Source organism: Ischnura elegans, chromosome 7 (assembly GCF_921293095.1).
Source record: "Ischnura elegans chromosome 7, ioIscEleg1.1, whole genome shotgun sequence".
Taxonomy (NCBI): Eukaryota; Metazoa; Arthropoda; class Insecta; order Odonata; family Coenagrionidae; genus Ischnura; species Ischnura elegans.
In genome coordinates this window covers 66,375,374-66,393,139 of record NC_060252.1, presented here as the reverse complement: position 1 = coordinate 66,393,139, position 17,766 = coordinate 66,375,374, and the positions used below count along the sequence as shown (strand labels likewise).

Below are 17,766 nucleotides of genomic sequence, written 5' to 3'. Positions count from 1 at the left end.
ACAGCTAGAAAACCGCTTAGAAATTGTGGGTATTCCCTTGGGTGATAGTGATAGCAGTGAGCTCCTGACTGCTAAAGTTATCGATGTTGCCAAGGATGTTGGCGTTGTAATTGAAAGCAGAACTATATCTGAGGTTTTCGTCCTTCCTAAGGCTAAAACAAAGCTACAAAAAATCGTTGTTGAGTTTAACAGCAAAGTTGTGAGGAAATCTCTTTTAATCAACAGAACCTCCTTGAACAGCCCTGAGAACAGGAAAAAGTACCCTAATGCAAAAATATACATCAATGAAAGTCTAACTCCTTATCTCAAAAACTTGATGTGGCAAGTTAGGACTAGGGCTAAAGAACTTGATTTCAAATTTGTCTGGTATAGAAATGGTGGAATACTTGTCAAAAAAAACGAAACCAGCCGAATAATTAAAGTGGAAAATGAAAATGACCTATGTAAATTGATATAATATATATTTCAATTGATTATATTCCCGTTTCTTATTACTGATTTTGTTATTGTCATTAAGTATTTAACACTATAAGACACATTAAGTGTTCTATCTGTTTGCTGTTGAAATTGAAAGATCTTTTGGCATCATGGATCCATTGTCATCAATAGCTAGTGATGTTGAATGCAAATCCTATGAGAGCACTGGTGGTTTCTTGAATAATGTAAATTTGTTTAAAGGTTGTATTTTTTGTTCGTTGAATGTGAGGTCATTGAAGAAAGGTTGGGATGAAGTAAAAGTATTGCTCAATATGCTGAATAATAGGGGTCAGGTATTGGCATGTTTGTTGACTGAGGTCAATATAAAATCATCAGAAATGGGTCCTTACAACCTACTAGGTTTCAACTCTTTCCATAAACTGAGGGAAGAACGAAAGGGTGGAGGTATGATTGTCTTTCTGAGGGAGGTCTTGCCTGCAACGGTAGTTGATTTCGAGTTGGACGAATGCGAGTCATTGATCTTGAAAATGGTTTATGATTCTAACACAGTGTTATTAGTATGTGTTTACAGACCACCACATTGTAAGAAGAAGGATTTCCTCATTAGTCTGGAATCCTTCCTCGAAAGTAGATAAGAAAACCAGATTATATTGATTGGTGACTTTAATTTGAATCTAAAATCGAAAAAAGATACTAATGTGGACGCATACAAAAATTTACTTGCATCCAATGGGCTCACTGCTTGTATCACAAAAAGCACTAGAATAGAAATAAAAAAACGTAAAGTGACAGCTTCATGCTTGGATCACATTAACGTCAAAGGTTTCCACTCAAAACTTGATGGTTTCATTATCAAAACAAAAATATCTGATCACTTTCCTGTTGGTGTTTTCATACACACAGATAAGAGCTTACCTGAAGATAAGGTTATGGGACAATCTACTCATCTTTGCGACCGGAGGGTAACACAATTAATAAACAGAATAAACTGGTCGACACTACTTACACTCAATGATTCTGACAGCATTTATCAGCAACTGTGCGAAAAGTTAAATCATGTTTATTCATTATCTAAAATCAGGCAACGGGAAAATATCGGTAATAATACATTTAAACTTCCGTGGATGAATAATGCTATTTATTCAGAAATACAGATAAGAGACACACTATTCAAAAAATACAAATCCAATACAACAAACAAAGTGCACAGAAATAATTACAGAACCCAAAGAAATAAGGTAACTTCCTTGATAAGGCGATCTAAAATCTCTTATGTTCGCTCTAATCTCGAAAGGAACAAAGACGACATTAGGAAGACTTGGCTACTGATCAATAGCCTTAGGGGTGTCACCAGTAAGAAAAGCATTGATATGCAAATAAAATCAAATTTTAAGAATATTAATTTAAACTATGTCTGCGAATCCTTTGCATCTCAATTCACTAATGACATACAAAAAATACTGCCCCAATGCTCGCAACACATTCTCAACCCTGGTGCTAAAAAAATAATTCCATCTACCTTTTTATTGTTGCCAGCAACTCCAGCTGATATCCAAAGTATATTACAGCAATCAAAAAATAAATGCCCAGGGCACGATAATATAAGAATGATCGATCTCAGTTGTAAACATGACATCATTGCTGCAACAACCCACTGGATAAACAAAAGCATAACTGAAGGTAAATTACATAACGATTTAAAGTTAGCGGTAATCAGACCGATATATAAACAAGGAAAGAAAAACGACACAAACAATTATCGTCCCATTTCTATTCTACCCTCCTTGGATAAAGTCATAGAAAGATATTTTGCGGTACAATTAATTAACTTCATAGAAAAATTCAACATTATCACTAAACATCAATATGGGTACCAAAGAAATAAAAGTGCACGATCGCTTCTGGAGTACTTCAGTGAAGATGTACGGAAAAGCCTAAATAAGAACTGGTCCGTTCTCGCTGTATATATCGACTTCACTAAAGCTTTCGATACTATCGATATCAACATCCTTTTAAAAAAACTGGAACGATGTGGAATACGAGGAATACCGCTTACATGGTTAGAAAGCTATCTCACCAATAGGAAATTACTTGTAAAATTATTTGAACATAAGAGCACGATTAAATCTGTCACCTCTGGTGTGCCACAAGGCTCTATATTAGGGCCAATACTCTTCTGTATATATGTAAACGACATACCAGAATATATTAATCATTCTAAAATATATATGTATGCTGATGATATAGCGCTAGTTTCAATCAGCAAATCTTTTGAAATGGCTAAGGAAAAAATGCAACAGGATTTCTATGCGATACAGTGCTGGTGCCATGACAATAAATTAGTAATAAATGGTAAGAAAACGGTAACCATGCAATTCCGAAATGCCAAGGCAACGAGAAAACTAATAAAATTAAGATTTCATACGCATTTATGCCTTCATACTGGTAACCCTGGCCATAAAAAGAGTAACTGTCATTTATATTCCTGTTCATTTATTTCCCAAGTCAACTCCTTTAGATATTTAGGATTGACCGTAGACGAAAATTTTGACTTCAGTGAGCATATTAATCACTTGTGTAATAGACTTAGATGTATTTTGTACCAACTATATTGTGTGAAATATACCTTACCAATTAAATTTAAAAAAATGTTGTACTTAAGTCTCGGTGAAGCAGTACTCAGATATGGTTTAACGATCTGGGGCTCCACAAATAAAACCCTGTTGAGAAAGGTGGAAAAAATCCAAAACAATATGGTATTACAATTGGATCCAAGAGAAAGAAATGTCTTTAAAATTTACAAAAATCTAAACATGCTTCCAATACGCGATTTATTACACTACATATTAATAACGGACAACTATTTTAACAATAGCTACAAAACTGTAAGAAATGTAACACACGATATAGGACTCCGAAGTACTAGAATATATAATGTACCTAGTTTCATCAACGCTCACGGGAAAAGAACCTTGGAACACGTAGTTCCTAAATTGTTTAATACGCTACCACAAAATTTGCAATCAATAGAAAATATTTCTCTACTAAAAACGCGTCTGAGACATTGGTTACTAGAGAAATATAATGATACCGATATATGAGAATTATGTTTGCTTATGTGATAATACATTTATTTCTTTGTCTTGTAGGTATGTTAAAAATATGTTATGTTATGTACACATGTTAAAAATTTAATGACATTATACTACTAAAAATGTTAAACATTGTTTTGTTAAAAACTAATCAAAATTTATGGTTTAAACATGTATAAAGAAAGATACATATATTTTGTCTTTATTTTGTCACATATATAATTTATTTCTTCTAATACGAGAAATATCTCAAATGCAAACACGTTATATATTTAAAAAAAAAAAATTTTTAATACATATATTCCTGTAATGTTAATGTGTATTTATGTATGTACTCTTGCTCCCTAATAATTTTATAATATGTTTTTGGCAATAGTGGAAACATTATTAGTGAGAATTCATGTTTGCTAATGTGATAATACATTTCTTTTCTTTTTTGCTTAAAGTTATAACCTTTTCTGCTACCATTTCTAATCTCTGCCATTAAATTTCTTATATTATAAAAAAGTCTATTGTTAAAACATATTATTACATTATATTGCTAAAAATTTTAAACATTGTTTTGTTAAAAATTAACCTAAATTTATGGTTTATACATGTATAAAGAAAGATACATATACTTTGTCTTTATTTTGTCATATATATTTTTTCTTTCTTCCAATACAAGAAATAACTCCAATGCAATCACGTTATATATAAAAAAAAATATTTAATACATATATTCCTGTAATGTTAATGTGTATTTATGTATGTACTCTTGCTTCCTAATAATTTTATAATATGTTTTTGGTAATAGTGGAAACATTATGAGATACACAATTTTAAAATACAATGTACGACCACGAATAAAAAAAAACTAATAGGCACCTGCTGACAAGCCTTGAAAGGCTTAGCGGGACCTAGACTTTTTTTTCACATTGTATTTTCTTGTAAATGACATTTCATCTTTGATTAATGTTATAAGTTTTTGTAAAATTTCTAATCTCTGCAATAAATATTATTATTATTAAAAAAAAAAATAAGGCTTTCCTTGTGGTTTTTCTTTTCCAAAATTCGAATTGGTCCTCATCCAGGAACTCCTCTCCTTTACGTTCAATTCTCCTGTAGATGATTTTTGTTAAAATCATCCACACATGAATCGATAGGCTCATATTTGGTGAAATTTAAGTTGAGTTAAGAAAAAGTTATTTCATTCCAACGTCACTAACTATGGCAAATCAGTGAATAATCATGCTTTCTGACGTATAATCCACGACTGTACTAGTTCATCTCTCAATTGTGCGGTCTTACATGCAGTGGAATGAGCAGAATTGTCTTCAAATCTACGCAGTAAGAGGATAAGTTTTCTTTAGTGTGTGCGTCCATACTTTCTCCTGAGGTTCATATCGATGAAACTGTCCCTCTAGCGTGGGTGTAAACGGATTGGGTCTAATCGCATTCGCTAAATGAGTTACGAAAGGTCCGGAGAATACTGGAATCCTGCGTGGGACTTCGTACCTTTCTTAATAAATGAATTAGTTTCCGTTCATTTCCGCCTACGGATATGAGTCTTTACGATATGAAAGTCACACAAATTCTCTTTTAAGAGGAGATGAACTGGAGAGTCTTGTGTGTTTGCACCTAAGATGCTCTTTCTTGGATCACATGTATGATTACATAGTCCTTACTGATTGGGGAAGCCAAAAAGTTTTCTCATCATCATTAGTCAACAATCCTAAGATTGGTTTGACGTAGCTCTCCATTCCTTTCTCCTATCAACTATCCTTTTCATAGGTACGAATTTCTTCTAATTTGCATCCTTTATAACCTTTGTATCCTTTATACTAAAGTTACTTCGACATGAAGACGCCTGCTGGAATGCAGAAGAAACTATTGTCTCCAACACAACCACGACGCGGTGAAACCCAGAAAATTCAGCCTACATTACCTGCGCACCGCGGAAGCCTTCGCACCAACTATAATCCTAAGATTGGTTTGACGCAGCTCTCCACTCTATTCTCCTATCAGCTAATCTTTTCACACCTACGTATTTCTTCTCTTTCACCTCTCTCTTTGCTTGTTCCATATATTTTGTTCGAGGTCTTCCTTTTACATTCTTGCCTTCCACTTGTCCTTCGACGATTGTCTTCATCAGGCCATCATGTCTCAAGATGTGGCCTATAAGGTTGTTCCCTCTTCTTGTTAAGGTTTTCATGAGGATTCTCATCTCTCCTACTGTTCTTAGGACTACCTCGTTAGTAACTCAGTCGATCCATTTGATCTTCATCATTCTTCTGTAGCACCACATTTCGAAGGCCTCTATCCTTGCTTCCTCCGCTGCGAGCATTGTTCATGCCTCACTTCCGTATAGGAGCATACTCCAAATGTAGGTTCTTATAAATTGATTCTTTATTTCCATATTTAAATTTCCCGCTGTAAGCAGGTCTCTTTTGGTGGAATGCTCTCTTTGCCTGGGCTATTCTGCTGATAATTTCTTTCTTGCTTCTCCCGTCACTAGTTATCTTGCTTCCGAAATAACCGAATTCATCCACCTCTATCAGTTTTTGCTTCCCTATTTTAATGTTAGTCTTGACTTATTCTCTTCTGCTGCATACAAATATCTTGGTTTTCTTCGTGCTTATTTTCAGTTCATATTTACCTATTACTCTACCCACATTAACCAGAATGTTTTTCAAATATTTCTCTGTTTCTGCTATAACGGCTATGTTATGTCAAAGGAAAATAATTTGAAGGATAAGAAGAAGAAGACCAATATATGCAATATTGTTATTCATAGTAAGTAAAGAATGTGAAGCTAGAATTCAAGCTTCACAAACTTGATCAGTGAAACTATTTGGAGAGCCTATTAGACGATAACGGATACGGCAGTACCGACAGAGATTTGCATTAGAAAACGAATGGAAAAGAACTAATGAGTTGATAGTTATGAAAAAGTGTAAATAAAAGGCTAGAGAAAAATTTCATCTGGAGTTTGGCACTTTAAGCTGCATACAAGTAAACTCTGAGAGAGAAAAACAATATAAGACTGATGGGATTCAAGGTATGGTATGATATTTGGAGAAAGCCGCCGGCAACTGAGGTTATTTGCGCCATAGGGGAAATATTACGGACAAGGATGGAGAGAAAAACCGCCGTCAACATTAGTATCCCCTTAACGAAAGGTGTCAAAGGGACCTTGGCTTAACGTCCCATTCGACGGACGTAGTACTGCACTTGAGGTGCCCTCCTGCAAACACTTAAGAAATAATCGGACATCTTCTAAAACTCTGAGCCACTTCCGGGATTTGAACCCTTATTATCTGGGTGGGATGGCAGAAACGTCGTTTTGCAGGCACAGATGACATTAAAAGAAATCTGTGACAGTGATAAAGGCTATCCCAAATATCGAGTTTGAAAAGTGTTTCAAGTATTGGAAGAAGCACTAACACAAGTGCCTAGTATCGAATGAGGACTATTTTGAAGGTGACAACATTAATGTTGACGAATTAATGATTTTTTTCATAAAACAAACACTCATGTCTACTTCTGAATACACCTCGAATGCACCACACCAACTAGATCTCCGAGTAAATCGAATTGTCGGTGTGAAGATGAAGAACGATAAGTTTAACTGTTACAATACAGTAACCAACATCTCCAATGAATGGATAATAGAAGTATAATTTCTGAAGTAATATTGAATACAGGGTCCGTTCAATAAGTATCGGGACAGGTTGGCTGTAGCCTCGACAATGCGTGGATGGGGGGTCCGACTTGTCGGTTCGGTAGAGCGGTCACTCACCACTCCGGCGCACTTTAGTTCAGTCGCCTTCGGGCATTCGTTGAGACAGCAGGTTGATTGTTGTGACGCGTGATTGTTTGTGGTGTCTTCGCCTCCCGACATGGAGCCCACTGTCGAGCAACGCTACGCTGTGAAGTTTTGCGTTAAACTCGGGAAATTCGCGTCGGAGACCCTTGAACTCATTAAACTGGCTCATGGGGATGATGCTTTAAGCCGCACAAGAGTTTTTGAGGGGTACAAAATGTTTACGGAAGCCCGAGAGCTCGTCGAAGACGAGCACCGCGTCGGACGCCCGACCACCGCTCGAACCGATGCTCAGGTGGGCAAAGTTTATACTTAGTGTTTTGACCCTCCAATCCAACCAACAATGCCCAACCCCCCTCCTCCTCTTTTAGTTCCCCCCTCCTCCTTCCCTCACACTATTTTTGTATAAATAAGGCTGGACTTTGTACGCTATTGCTATGTTAGTCTTGATAATGACGGTGTAAACGTCGAAACTAGTTGACAGTTAAAATAAAAGTTTGTGGAATAGTACTGGGTTTTTTTTCACCATGAACATTTCATCGTTCCACCAAGTGACGCCTAAATCAGTTAAAAACGTTTTGGACTCTGACAGGCGTTTAACCATCGCCCTTATCAGTGAGGAGACCGGCCTTTCAGTCGTAACCGTCCACACCATTGTAACAGAGGATCTTGCGATGAGGAAAAGTGCGCAAAGCTGGTACGACATCGCGTAACACGCGTGTAATCAGCCAATGCCGAGAATTGAAAAATTCACCATGACAATGCGCCGTACCTCAGTGCAATTCTTGTGCGGGAGCTGCTAGCGAAATTCGGCGTGGTGACGTTGCCTCACTCCCCCAGAGTCCTGACATGGCTACACCTGACTTTTCTTGTTTCCGTGAATAAAAACGGAGCTCAAGGAAATCGGTTCGACTCCATCGAGTCGGTTCAAACGGCGACGACAAAGGCTCTGAACTTTATTCCGGAAACCGACTTCCAGCGTGCTATTGACGAGTGGCAGACGGGCCGAACTAAGTGTATCGATGAAGGCGGAATGTATTATGAAGATTATTAAGTAAATATTATTACAACTGCATTAAATTTTGATTTTTCGAACCAGTCCCGATACTTATTGAACGTACCCTGTACTCATGAAAAGTAAAAGTTCCTGTTAAGACGGATCATAATTTGGAATGTAAAAATGCGATGAATGCATGAATCCAATTTTTTAGCGAATTCTAAACCACAATTATCCGTCCTCGGCTCTGAACCGTTTTCCCGACCGTGAGAGAAGACTGGAGGCGTTCGATATGTGGATGTGGAGAAGAATGGAGAAAGTAAAGTTGACGGTGAGGAGGAGGAACGGCGAAGTGCTGGACATGGTGGGTGAGGAAATTTAGCATCTAGATGAGATACGGAGGAAAGAGAAGGCATGGATGGCGATAACTATCGGCGGGGACTGGATGTTGAAAACAGTGTTAGAGGGTAGAGTATTGGGTAAAGGAGAGAGAGGAAGGGAGAGAATAGGATTTTCAGACATAATGAAAGGGGATTAGACAGTAGGCCTTACTGTGAATTGAAGAGCTAAATATGTGAAGGAATGGGAGGCCAACAGAATTCTTCTCGAGTACTTAATTCTTTATATGAAATGAGAGAGGAGGCGTTCGAGATGTGGGTGTGAGGAAGAATGGAGAAGGTCAAATGGACGGAGAGGAGGGGAATGACGAAGTGCTGGACATGGTGGGTTAGGAGAGGAAGATTCTGAATGAGATACGGGGGAGAAAGAGCTAGAATGGGCCGAGCACTTGTCGGGGAGGGGATGTTCAAATGCTGTTGTTAGAGGGTAGAAAATTTTGTATGCAGAGAAGGGGGAGGAAGGGATTAGGCCTTATTGTGAAATGAAAGTAACGTCCAATCTCGGAACGGGGTACAGGCTGCACAATATGCAAAATTGTCCGTGTAAATTACCTTAACCTGTGGTAGAGTGATATGAAAAATGCTTCCATTTTCCATTTTCGCGTGAGGGTTTCTGTTCGTATTTTTCGTATCTCCCGAGTAGTTTGGATCGCGTTAGCTAATTTTCGTATTGCGTTTTTCTGGGCGTCTCTTTCGTTAGAAAAGCTTGACAACTTAATTACGTTTTAACATGACAAATTAAGCCAGATTCCGCACGCAGTACCCTGAATAATAAGGGTATGCGTCGTTATCTCTCGGGGTGACTGACTTGTATACGTTGAAGCATCAAGATTACCCTCATCTACAGCTCAACGGGAAATAACATGTCAATCTTAGGCTCTTATCTTAAGGCTAAGCATCATAAAATTTGGTTGAGTGTTTTTTCGGTGGCATACATTCGTAGATGTTTAATTCATTTTTCTCATATTCGTTTTTCGTAGCCGTATGTTTAATTCGTTTTCCATAGCCGTCTGCACCGTGTGCTTTTTTGTGCAATTGTAAAAAAATGAGACGTTATTGCTGATTTAAAGGTATTTCACTGGTAAAAGTACTTCAGTACCATTACTTTAATAGTAATGTCTTTACCTGAAATAATTTATATAATGAGAAGGTTACAGGAGCTACGCTGTCGTATTGCAAAGTGCAATTTTATAAATCAATTTCATGATTTTCGGACGAAGGGAAAGGTAATTATTTAATGTTTCCATATTTAAAAGAATTTTGGTAAACGCATTTTATGTGAGGTCAAGTTAAAAATTATGCTCAAATGAATTGAAGACGCTATCCAATATCTCGCCTGGAGCAACTTGAGTATTTTGTAGTCAAAAACAATGCAGGAAATGAATGGCAAAAATAGAATTTTTATATAAAATGCTAATAACTAAGTAAAATTTGGGTAGGATGGATATTATGCTATCACCCTGTTACTCCAGAATGTTAAATGCTCAAGGCAGTGGCTTTAATGACGCAGCCATGTCATGTAGCGTATTGTGAATTGGCTTTATTTTACTCTCTGATTGGCTTTTTGATATTGATTGGCTTTATTTTACTCTTTAAATTTAAATATTCTGTTATGAGCCTGGAAAAATTCGTCTATTTCTGCAAATATATATGAAAATATCTGAAATTTTCAATCATGTTTTATAAAAATGTAACGGCTATGACGTTAAAAAAGGTCTTTTAATCAATATGATATCATTTCCTCAAAAGATTGTAGTCCATATTCATATTTAAAGGTGATGATTTTTAATAAGTTCTACCTATTAACCGTAATTGTTAGTAAGGTTGATTGTACATAATGGATATAACCATTTTCCTGCGGATAAATTATTTTTTGGTTCAAGTTATAGCAGGATTATTATCACCAATTCCTCTGCATTGTTCTGAATACATGAACCGAAATTTAGGCTTACTTTATTCTGGTAAAAACGGTGCTTTAAACCTGTCTAAATATATTCCTATCATTTTATGTTAATTAACCTTAACATTATTGAAGCCGCGACCTCGCATTCCAAAAACACAGACCAACAAGTTTTATAGTTACCTTCATGTTTTTTGCCGTGTTTAATTGGCATTCATGTTATTTGTGCGCGTTATGAGAATGTGGAATTACTTATTACTCCGTCTCTTTTTATTGATACCTCCCTCAGAGGCTTATTCTGACGCTTCGAGCACAATGATAAATTATCACACTCTAATGGCCTATTTTTCGTGCCTAATGGCCTAGACATTGAGTTCCTGTCCTCAAATAGGATGTGTACCCTGACAGTGACGTAAGCATGTTTGCGCCCATGGCAACGACTCACGCGATATCTTCCAATAATAGCAATTGGACCCTGGTGACGCATAGGGATGCTCTCGAGGTATATCATAACCGCTATCGATTGCCCTAGTGAAGGAGGGAGTGCTTATAGTTTGGATTCGGACCCTAATATTTGTTCTAGAAGAAAGAGTTGGGCACTTAAGAGCAAATTTAGTGTGATAAGTTGGTTGAATAGTTAAGTAGCTACATAATCCCAAATTGAACTATATTTTTAATGCTGTATAAATTCCTGTAATGCCTCATCTGGATTAGTAAAGAACAAAGGGCACAATAACGCCTATAGTATGTGCTACGTAAAACAACCAGTTCCAAGCGTCAGTCTTCAATATATGTGATGCGTTTTGGCAATAATAAATGAATGTTGAGAAATCAATCTTTAGCGGTTGCCGAGGGATAAATAGAAAAGTGTGCGCTCTCGGTGGTGGCCGCTGAATTTACGTCACAGATGTAAGTTCAGTTTTTCATGGCCTGCAGGAATACTTGTTTTATGGACCCCGTTGAAGTTGATACTGGAAATCGAGTCATTTGGGAATCAGGATGATTAGAGTACATCTCTCACTGAGCACTCTTGAGAATGAATGTTTTCAGGAAACTCACGAAATCGCGATTCCAGAATGATATTTCGTAGCATTTCTTCGAAGTGAAGTTCGGAGGCTTTGCACGTGTGGTGTAACAGAAGAATGATGATGAAAAATAGATAAATCGTGTGAGTGGAAGTTCCAAGAAGAGCAGGAGAAGAGAGAAATCTTTCAAAAACATTTGGTGAAAGACGGAACAATTTAATTGGCCTCATCATGAGAAACGATGATCTGATGAAATTATAGCGAAAAGGAGTTGGGTGGCTAAGTGTGTGCTTTCTTCATGCAATATATGCATTTCATTAAATGATTGATTTTGCAACCGAGGAAGGGCAGGAAGACAGATGTACAGGATGGAAAAAAGGGAGGTGTTTGATACCACGCTAGTTCTCTATAAATTACAGATTCGTCGATATTACCCCAGATCCACAAAACCTTCGTATTTTTTACGACGCGCAAAATTAAAATTCCAAAGTTTTGGAAACTGTAATTTGAAATAAAAAGTGCGTATTTTGTGGTATTATTTGTATGCTATTTTAAATATTTTTCATCCGCACATTACATCAAATATTTTGTTGTACATTATAGTAAAAATAATTATTAAAAAATATTTTCAATGAAAAATATGACCTCAAATTTAAAATATACATTAGCTTTAATAAAACTTTAAGTTGATTGGTTTAAAGCACAAAAATAATCTCATTGGAATGTAAAAATAGCGTCGTCAAAATGACGAAGGTTTAGAGACCGCGTGACTCTGAGCCAGGTGTATTAATCTAGGGTTATCTAAATCTTGGTGGATTATGGTGGTCACCCGCATCCAGACTTTAAACGGCCAAGTTTTTTCTCCTATGCTGGAGACCTCATCGGGGTAAATGAACGTGTCGCCATTATTGAGGGTCACTTTATAGGTGGTGAGTGCCGGCAGAGAATTTTCTCGACGTCTTTCTTTCTATAAACTACTGGAAGTCAAGTTTCGACGTGGCACGTCATCATTTGGTGATGTGTCACGTCGAAATGATGACGAACACCATATGATGACGTACCACGTCCACACTTAGGTCGTACAGTATTAAATTTATGTGGAACTACAAAGATTTTTACATTTCATTATGTTAATTTGATTCCACGAACTCACGCCCAAGACAACGAATTATAGTTTAGTTTACCTATGTTAATTGAAAATTAAACACACGATTATGGAGATATTAATTTAATACCTTACTACTCTGGTTTTTGTGGGTACAAAGATTGTGATAAAATGTGCCGTAAAAAATCGATGTTTCACCAACTTACGATGGAATACAGATTGAAGTCGTAATAATTTATTTCCTCTAATTGAATATTATTATTTTTCCTCGGGCCTGATTAACCTCTTTTAAGAAATCGTGAACATCCCTGTCGACTGGTATATTTTGATGATGGAATCATCGCTTAAACCTTATGACATCGTCTTGAAATTTAAAGGATTTTTTTAAATTCCCATACTGCCGTAAATATCATAGTGGCATTTCACATCGGAGTTCTCTATAAATTTAACGATTAAAATGCACGAACAACCATTCTCTGAAAAGAGGCAACTTATTCAGGCGGGACTCGAATCCGCTACCAGTTCTTTGGCAGGCGAGGACTGAACCCCGTCGCCAGCGAGGCCGGCACTTTATAATTTTATTATCAAATTTTTACAGGCAAGAGTCTTAAACGAAGAGTTTGATTTCAACATTTTACTTATCAACAAGTTCATTTTACTTATAATTCAAGTGATTCTCAAGGCCGCTGCTATTATTTTTGTCGCTCCGCGCACGTTAAAATCAAAAATTTCAAAACTGCCTGTCGCGGCGCTACTAGTCATCGATATAATGTTCTCTAGGAAATACCCGGCAGTAATGAGTAAATGAGGCAATAAGTTATTGCATCAAAAATTTAACGCATGCGAGGCGATTTTCATCTAAATAAAAAAAAGTCCACTTCCACTACGGTTAACGGTGAAATTAACACTGAACGAGGTACAGCTGCCTAGTGCCGCCGCCGCCGAACAAAATTCGTGCCAATCGGCAAAAGATTCAATGTTTAATCGCCATATTCTTGGGCCTCCTTGGCTGCCATTTATAAATCATCGGTCGCCATATTGTGCGTTTATTAACCTACGCCAGCCGGCTTCCTTCACAACGAATATTCCAGTGGGATTATTTTTAATGCGCACTCACAACCAAAAAAAAATTCCCACACCAAAACGTCCTGGACCCATAACCTGATGGCTTAGATTTGCAGATTAATGGAAGTTTTTGGGTAAATTTCGGGTGCGTTATGTAAAGTAGCCAATTCCATTAACAGTGAGCACGCTACTGCATCAAATATATATGAAGGGAAAAGCACGCATCGCCATCTTTTGTTACACAAGAGATAGTAAACATATGATGGATACGATATTTGATATAATATAATCTACGCGAAACGGCAATAGCTATAATGCTTAACGGCCATGTTCTTGGACCTCCTTTAATGGAGGCTACCGCGTGAGTCTGAGCCTCATATGTTTACGAGGGAGGAAAGGATGGGTATAGGAATAGGGTGTCCTAAGAACCCCTGCTTCCGCCGCTCAGTCGACCGCAAGGGTTTGTTCGATAGGGGGGATCTTCTGGTGGGGAATGGAGGAAACTGCTTTGAAGCTCAAGGTGAGCGGATTGGGACGAGTGAATTACACGCTTCACCGTCTCCTCGGACCTCCTCAAGGTGGATAGTTTCATTTGAAGGAGAAAGCTCCTTACCTCGTGGGTTGTCCGAACCGGAGGAGAGTAAAGGGACAGCTTATTCAATTCCTCTCCTTGACCATCACGAAGGATCAAGGTCGCTTCGATTCGAAAGCAAGGAAGTATCCCAATGTAACTAACTTAAACGAGACTAGAAGATGAGTGAAATCGGTCGGCTAAACCAGGCGTACCTCGTACTCATTCATTCTATGGGGTCGAAAGTTAAATTGATTGGGCCCGAAATGACGACGCTACGAGGAGTCAGGGCCTTTAAAAAATATGAATGAAATCGGTCGGTTATATCAGGTGTACACTGTTCTCATTCATTCTTGGGATTGAAAGCTGAATGATTTTTCCCGAAATTACGTCGCTACGAGAAGTGAGGACCTTAAAAATCTTTTAATTTAAGGTTTCTTGTTTTGTTAACTTTTACTTATACCACTACTTAAAAACCAAGAAACCTTATAATGGAGTACCATATAGTTTAAAACGAGTTAGTGAATTTTTCTCTGGTTTAATCGGATGATAAAGGAGGCACTCCATCAAAAGCGTTAAAGTGTTTTGAGGTGCTTTATATGTACCTATTTGTGTATTTATTTCCTAACATGTTGCGTTTTGTATATTGCGCAACTGATAAGCACGTAGCAAGCGTGGGTGGAGATGGGTGTTTGGTTCAAACCCCCACAAATTTCCGTAAGATTTCGCCACCTTATTTTGCACTGCCACTATCTAAATTTTTAATTATCTACCTTGGTATTTTCATCTCAGAATTAAGTGAGCAATACGTCGCTAGAAAATGAAAACGCCAATCAAGCGGGAGTGATTCATCCTCTTAAAAAGTTCCTTCCCTTAGAAAATCAATTTTCCTCGGCTCTACCAAATAGCATTTTCATTCTTTAAGCCTCTATTCTCATGCTTGCAGGACTGCACGGATCAGATTTACTCCTTGCGCTCGTAACTCAATTTTTCCTCCGAGGAAGTTATCGTAGGAAATTTTACCGCATGAACGTCCAGTGCGGAGATTAAAATGAAATCGTTTCCCCATGAATACCTAGGCGTATCTAGTTTACTCCGAACCACTCGGTTGTGAGAAGGTAATCCCCACAACCGAATCCCTTTTTTTTATCCCCACTCCCTTGCAAAAAAAATTGTCTTTTTTTAGTAAGAAACCTCAAAGCTGTGAGCGGTTCAACCGCGGAGATTTTCATTTTTTTTATCTTCCCGGCTTTGATGCGGTGCCGAGCGTTACCGGGGTCAAGAGAAAAATCTTTGACTTGAGTAAACAGTTCCGTCCGTTGAAAGGGTTGGAGGGATTCGTGATGGTCCCCGTGGTCTGAGGATTTCGCGCCGAATCAGAGTCTTGTCTTCGGGGGGGGGGGGGGGAGGTGGGGGCGGGTCAAATGTGACCGTCGGACGGTGGTTGGGTGCCATTTGATCACACACTCACATATCCCACGTACTTCCCCATGGCAACAGGAGGTGCTTGAGGGAGAAGGGGAAAACTGCTCTCTCTTTGTTGCGATAAGTATCTGCTGTATGAGAGAGAGGACGACCAGGAAAGGGTTAGCGTCCCCTTGGGACTCCGTGTGCTGCTTTAAAGGGCAATGATTGAGGTCAGGGCAAATATAAGGGAGGGCAGGGTGTTTGAACACCAACCGGAAGCTCTCGCTACTTCGACACATTCATAAAATAAATGCTGCATATTTTATTGCAACATTTTTTTGAAAACTCGCTCTGCTGTTTGTCGTATTGTACGGGTAAAATCTTGCAACTCAATTTTAACACTTTCCGATTAGCTATTAAACTGAGTTTTCAGATAACTCAGAACCAGATGAAAATCATAATTTTTCTCACTAGGGTAGACAAAATTTCGCTATCTTTATATAACTTGGTCATCATCATCATCACTGGTCAACAATCCTAGGATTGGTTTGACGCAGCTCTCCACTCAGTTCTCCTATCAGCTAATCTTTTCCCTCCTACGTATTTCTTCTCTTTCACATCTCTCTTTACTTGTTCCATATATTTTGTTCGGGGTCTTCCTTTTCCATTCTTGCCTTCCACCTGTCCTTCGACGATTGTCTTCATCAGGCCATCATGTCTCAAGATGTGGCCTATAAGGTTGTTCCGTCTTCTTATTAAGGTTTTCATGAGGCTTCTCTTCTCTCCTACCCTTCTTAGGACTTCCTCGTTACTAACTCGGTCGATCCATTTGATTTTCATCATTCTTCTGTAGCACCAATATAACTTGGTGTAGATGTGAAACCTTGTTGAAGATTTAAAAAATTCAATGATTTTTGTGACTTGGAAATATGTATTAGCTTTTAGTTTCTCTCTCAACACTCTCTATTATATTATGAAATAGAAATAAAATAGTTACTTAAAATGAAAAATCCATCTGAATACTCTGTGAAGGAGAAAAATAAAGGAACCCTTAGATTGAAAAAAGTCTGAGAAAATACAATATGCTATTTAGCTTGCGAAAAAAAATAGTTTGTGATTGATCAATGCGTCAAGTTTAGAGATGATAAAACGTGTTGAAGCACTTCTTTGCACTGCGGTAGTATCGTCATACTACCCATGCCCTCAAGATGTCCTCTACTTTTGTAAAGGAGCACTTAAATTCGAAAATTGGGTTAATTAGTGCCTTAGGCTAGGCCGACGTACTATGCTTTAAAGTCGTACATTCTAGCCAAACATTTGTAAAATATATTGGATTCTATCATTACGTCTTGTTGGAGAATGCTAGGGGCAAATTCCATTAAGGCTATTTCAAGAAAAGGAAGGATTTGTCTCTTTTATAACTATTTCCTTACGCAAAAAATTAAGTGGAATGGTGCTCTCGGTAAAAATGTGTTAGTTGGGAAGTAACGATGAGAGAAAAAAAGGGATCTTTAGGGAAATAGAAGGAAAAAAGACTGTAGGATACATTAGAAAAATAGGAAGTTAATGAGGTTGGAAAAAAATAAGTCCTAAGATATCCGGAGTGTTTAAAGACTTAACCTTAGGATTCAATTACTTCTGTCTGATGTACATGTGCAATAATTGCAACTGCTACTGGTTCTCAGTTGTTAGATGATCACACGGTACACTCTTTTCTTCCTTTATTTCGAGCACTGTAGATTGCAACAAAATATTTGTTCCTCATGGGGTTTAAATTTTACTTTACGTCTATCCAATTGTAGGCTATCTTCTGAGCAACTATTTATTTTTCTTCGTGAGGTGCTGTTAATTTTACCTGTTTTTCTATGTAAAACAGGATGCTTTCCATTAAAAGATTGCAAAGAATAAATATATTCCTCTAACTCTGCCGCAGATATTAGAGTATGTTTCTCTTCTTTGCGTG

General features: G+C 37.6%; 1 protein-coding gene across 1 annotated transcript in view; it reads left to right on the top strand.

Annotated features, from left to right (window-relative positions):
- The window catches only part of LOC124162469 (neuropeptides capa receptor-like), a 526,934-nt gene that overhangs the window by 246,238 nt on the left and 262,930 nt on the right, over positions 1-17,766 (top strand). The gene's annotated exons all lie outside the window — the stretch shown is intronic.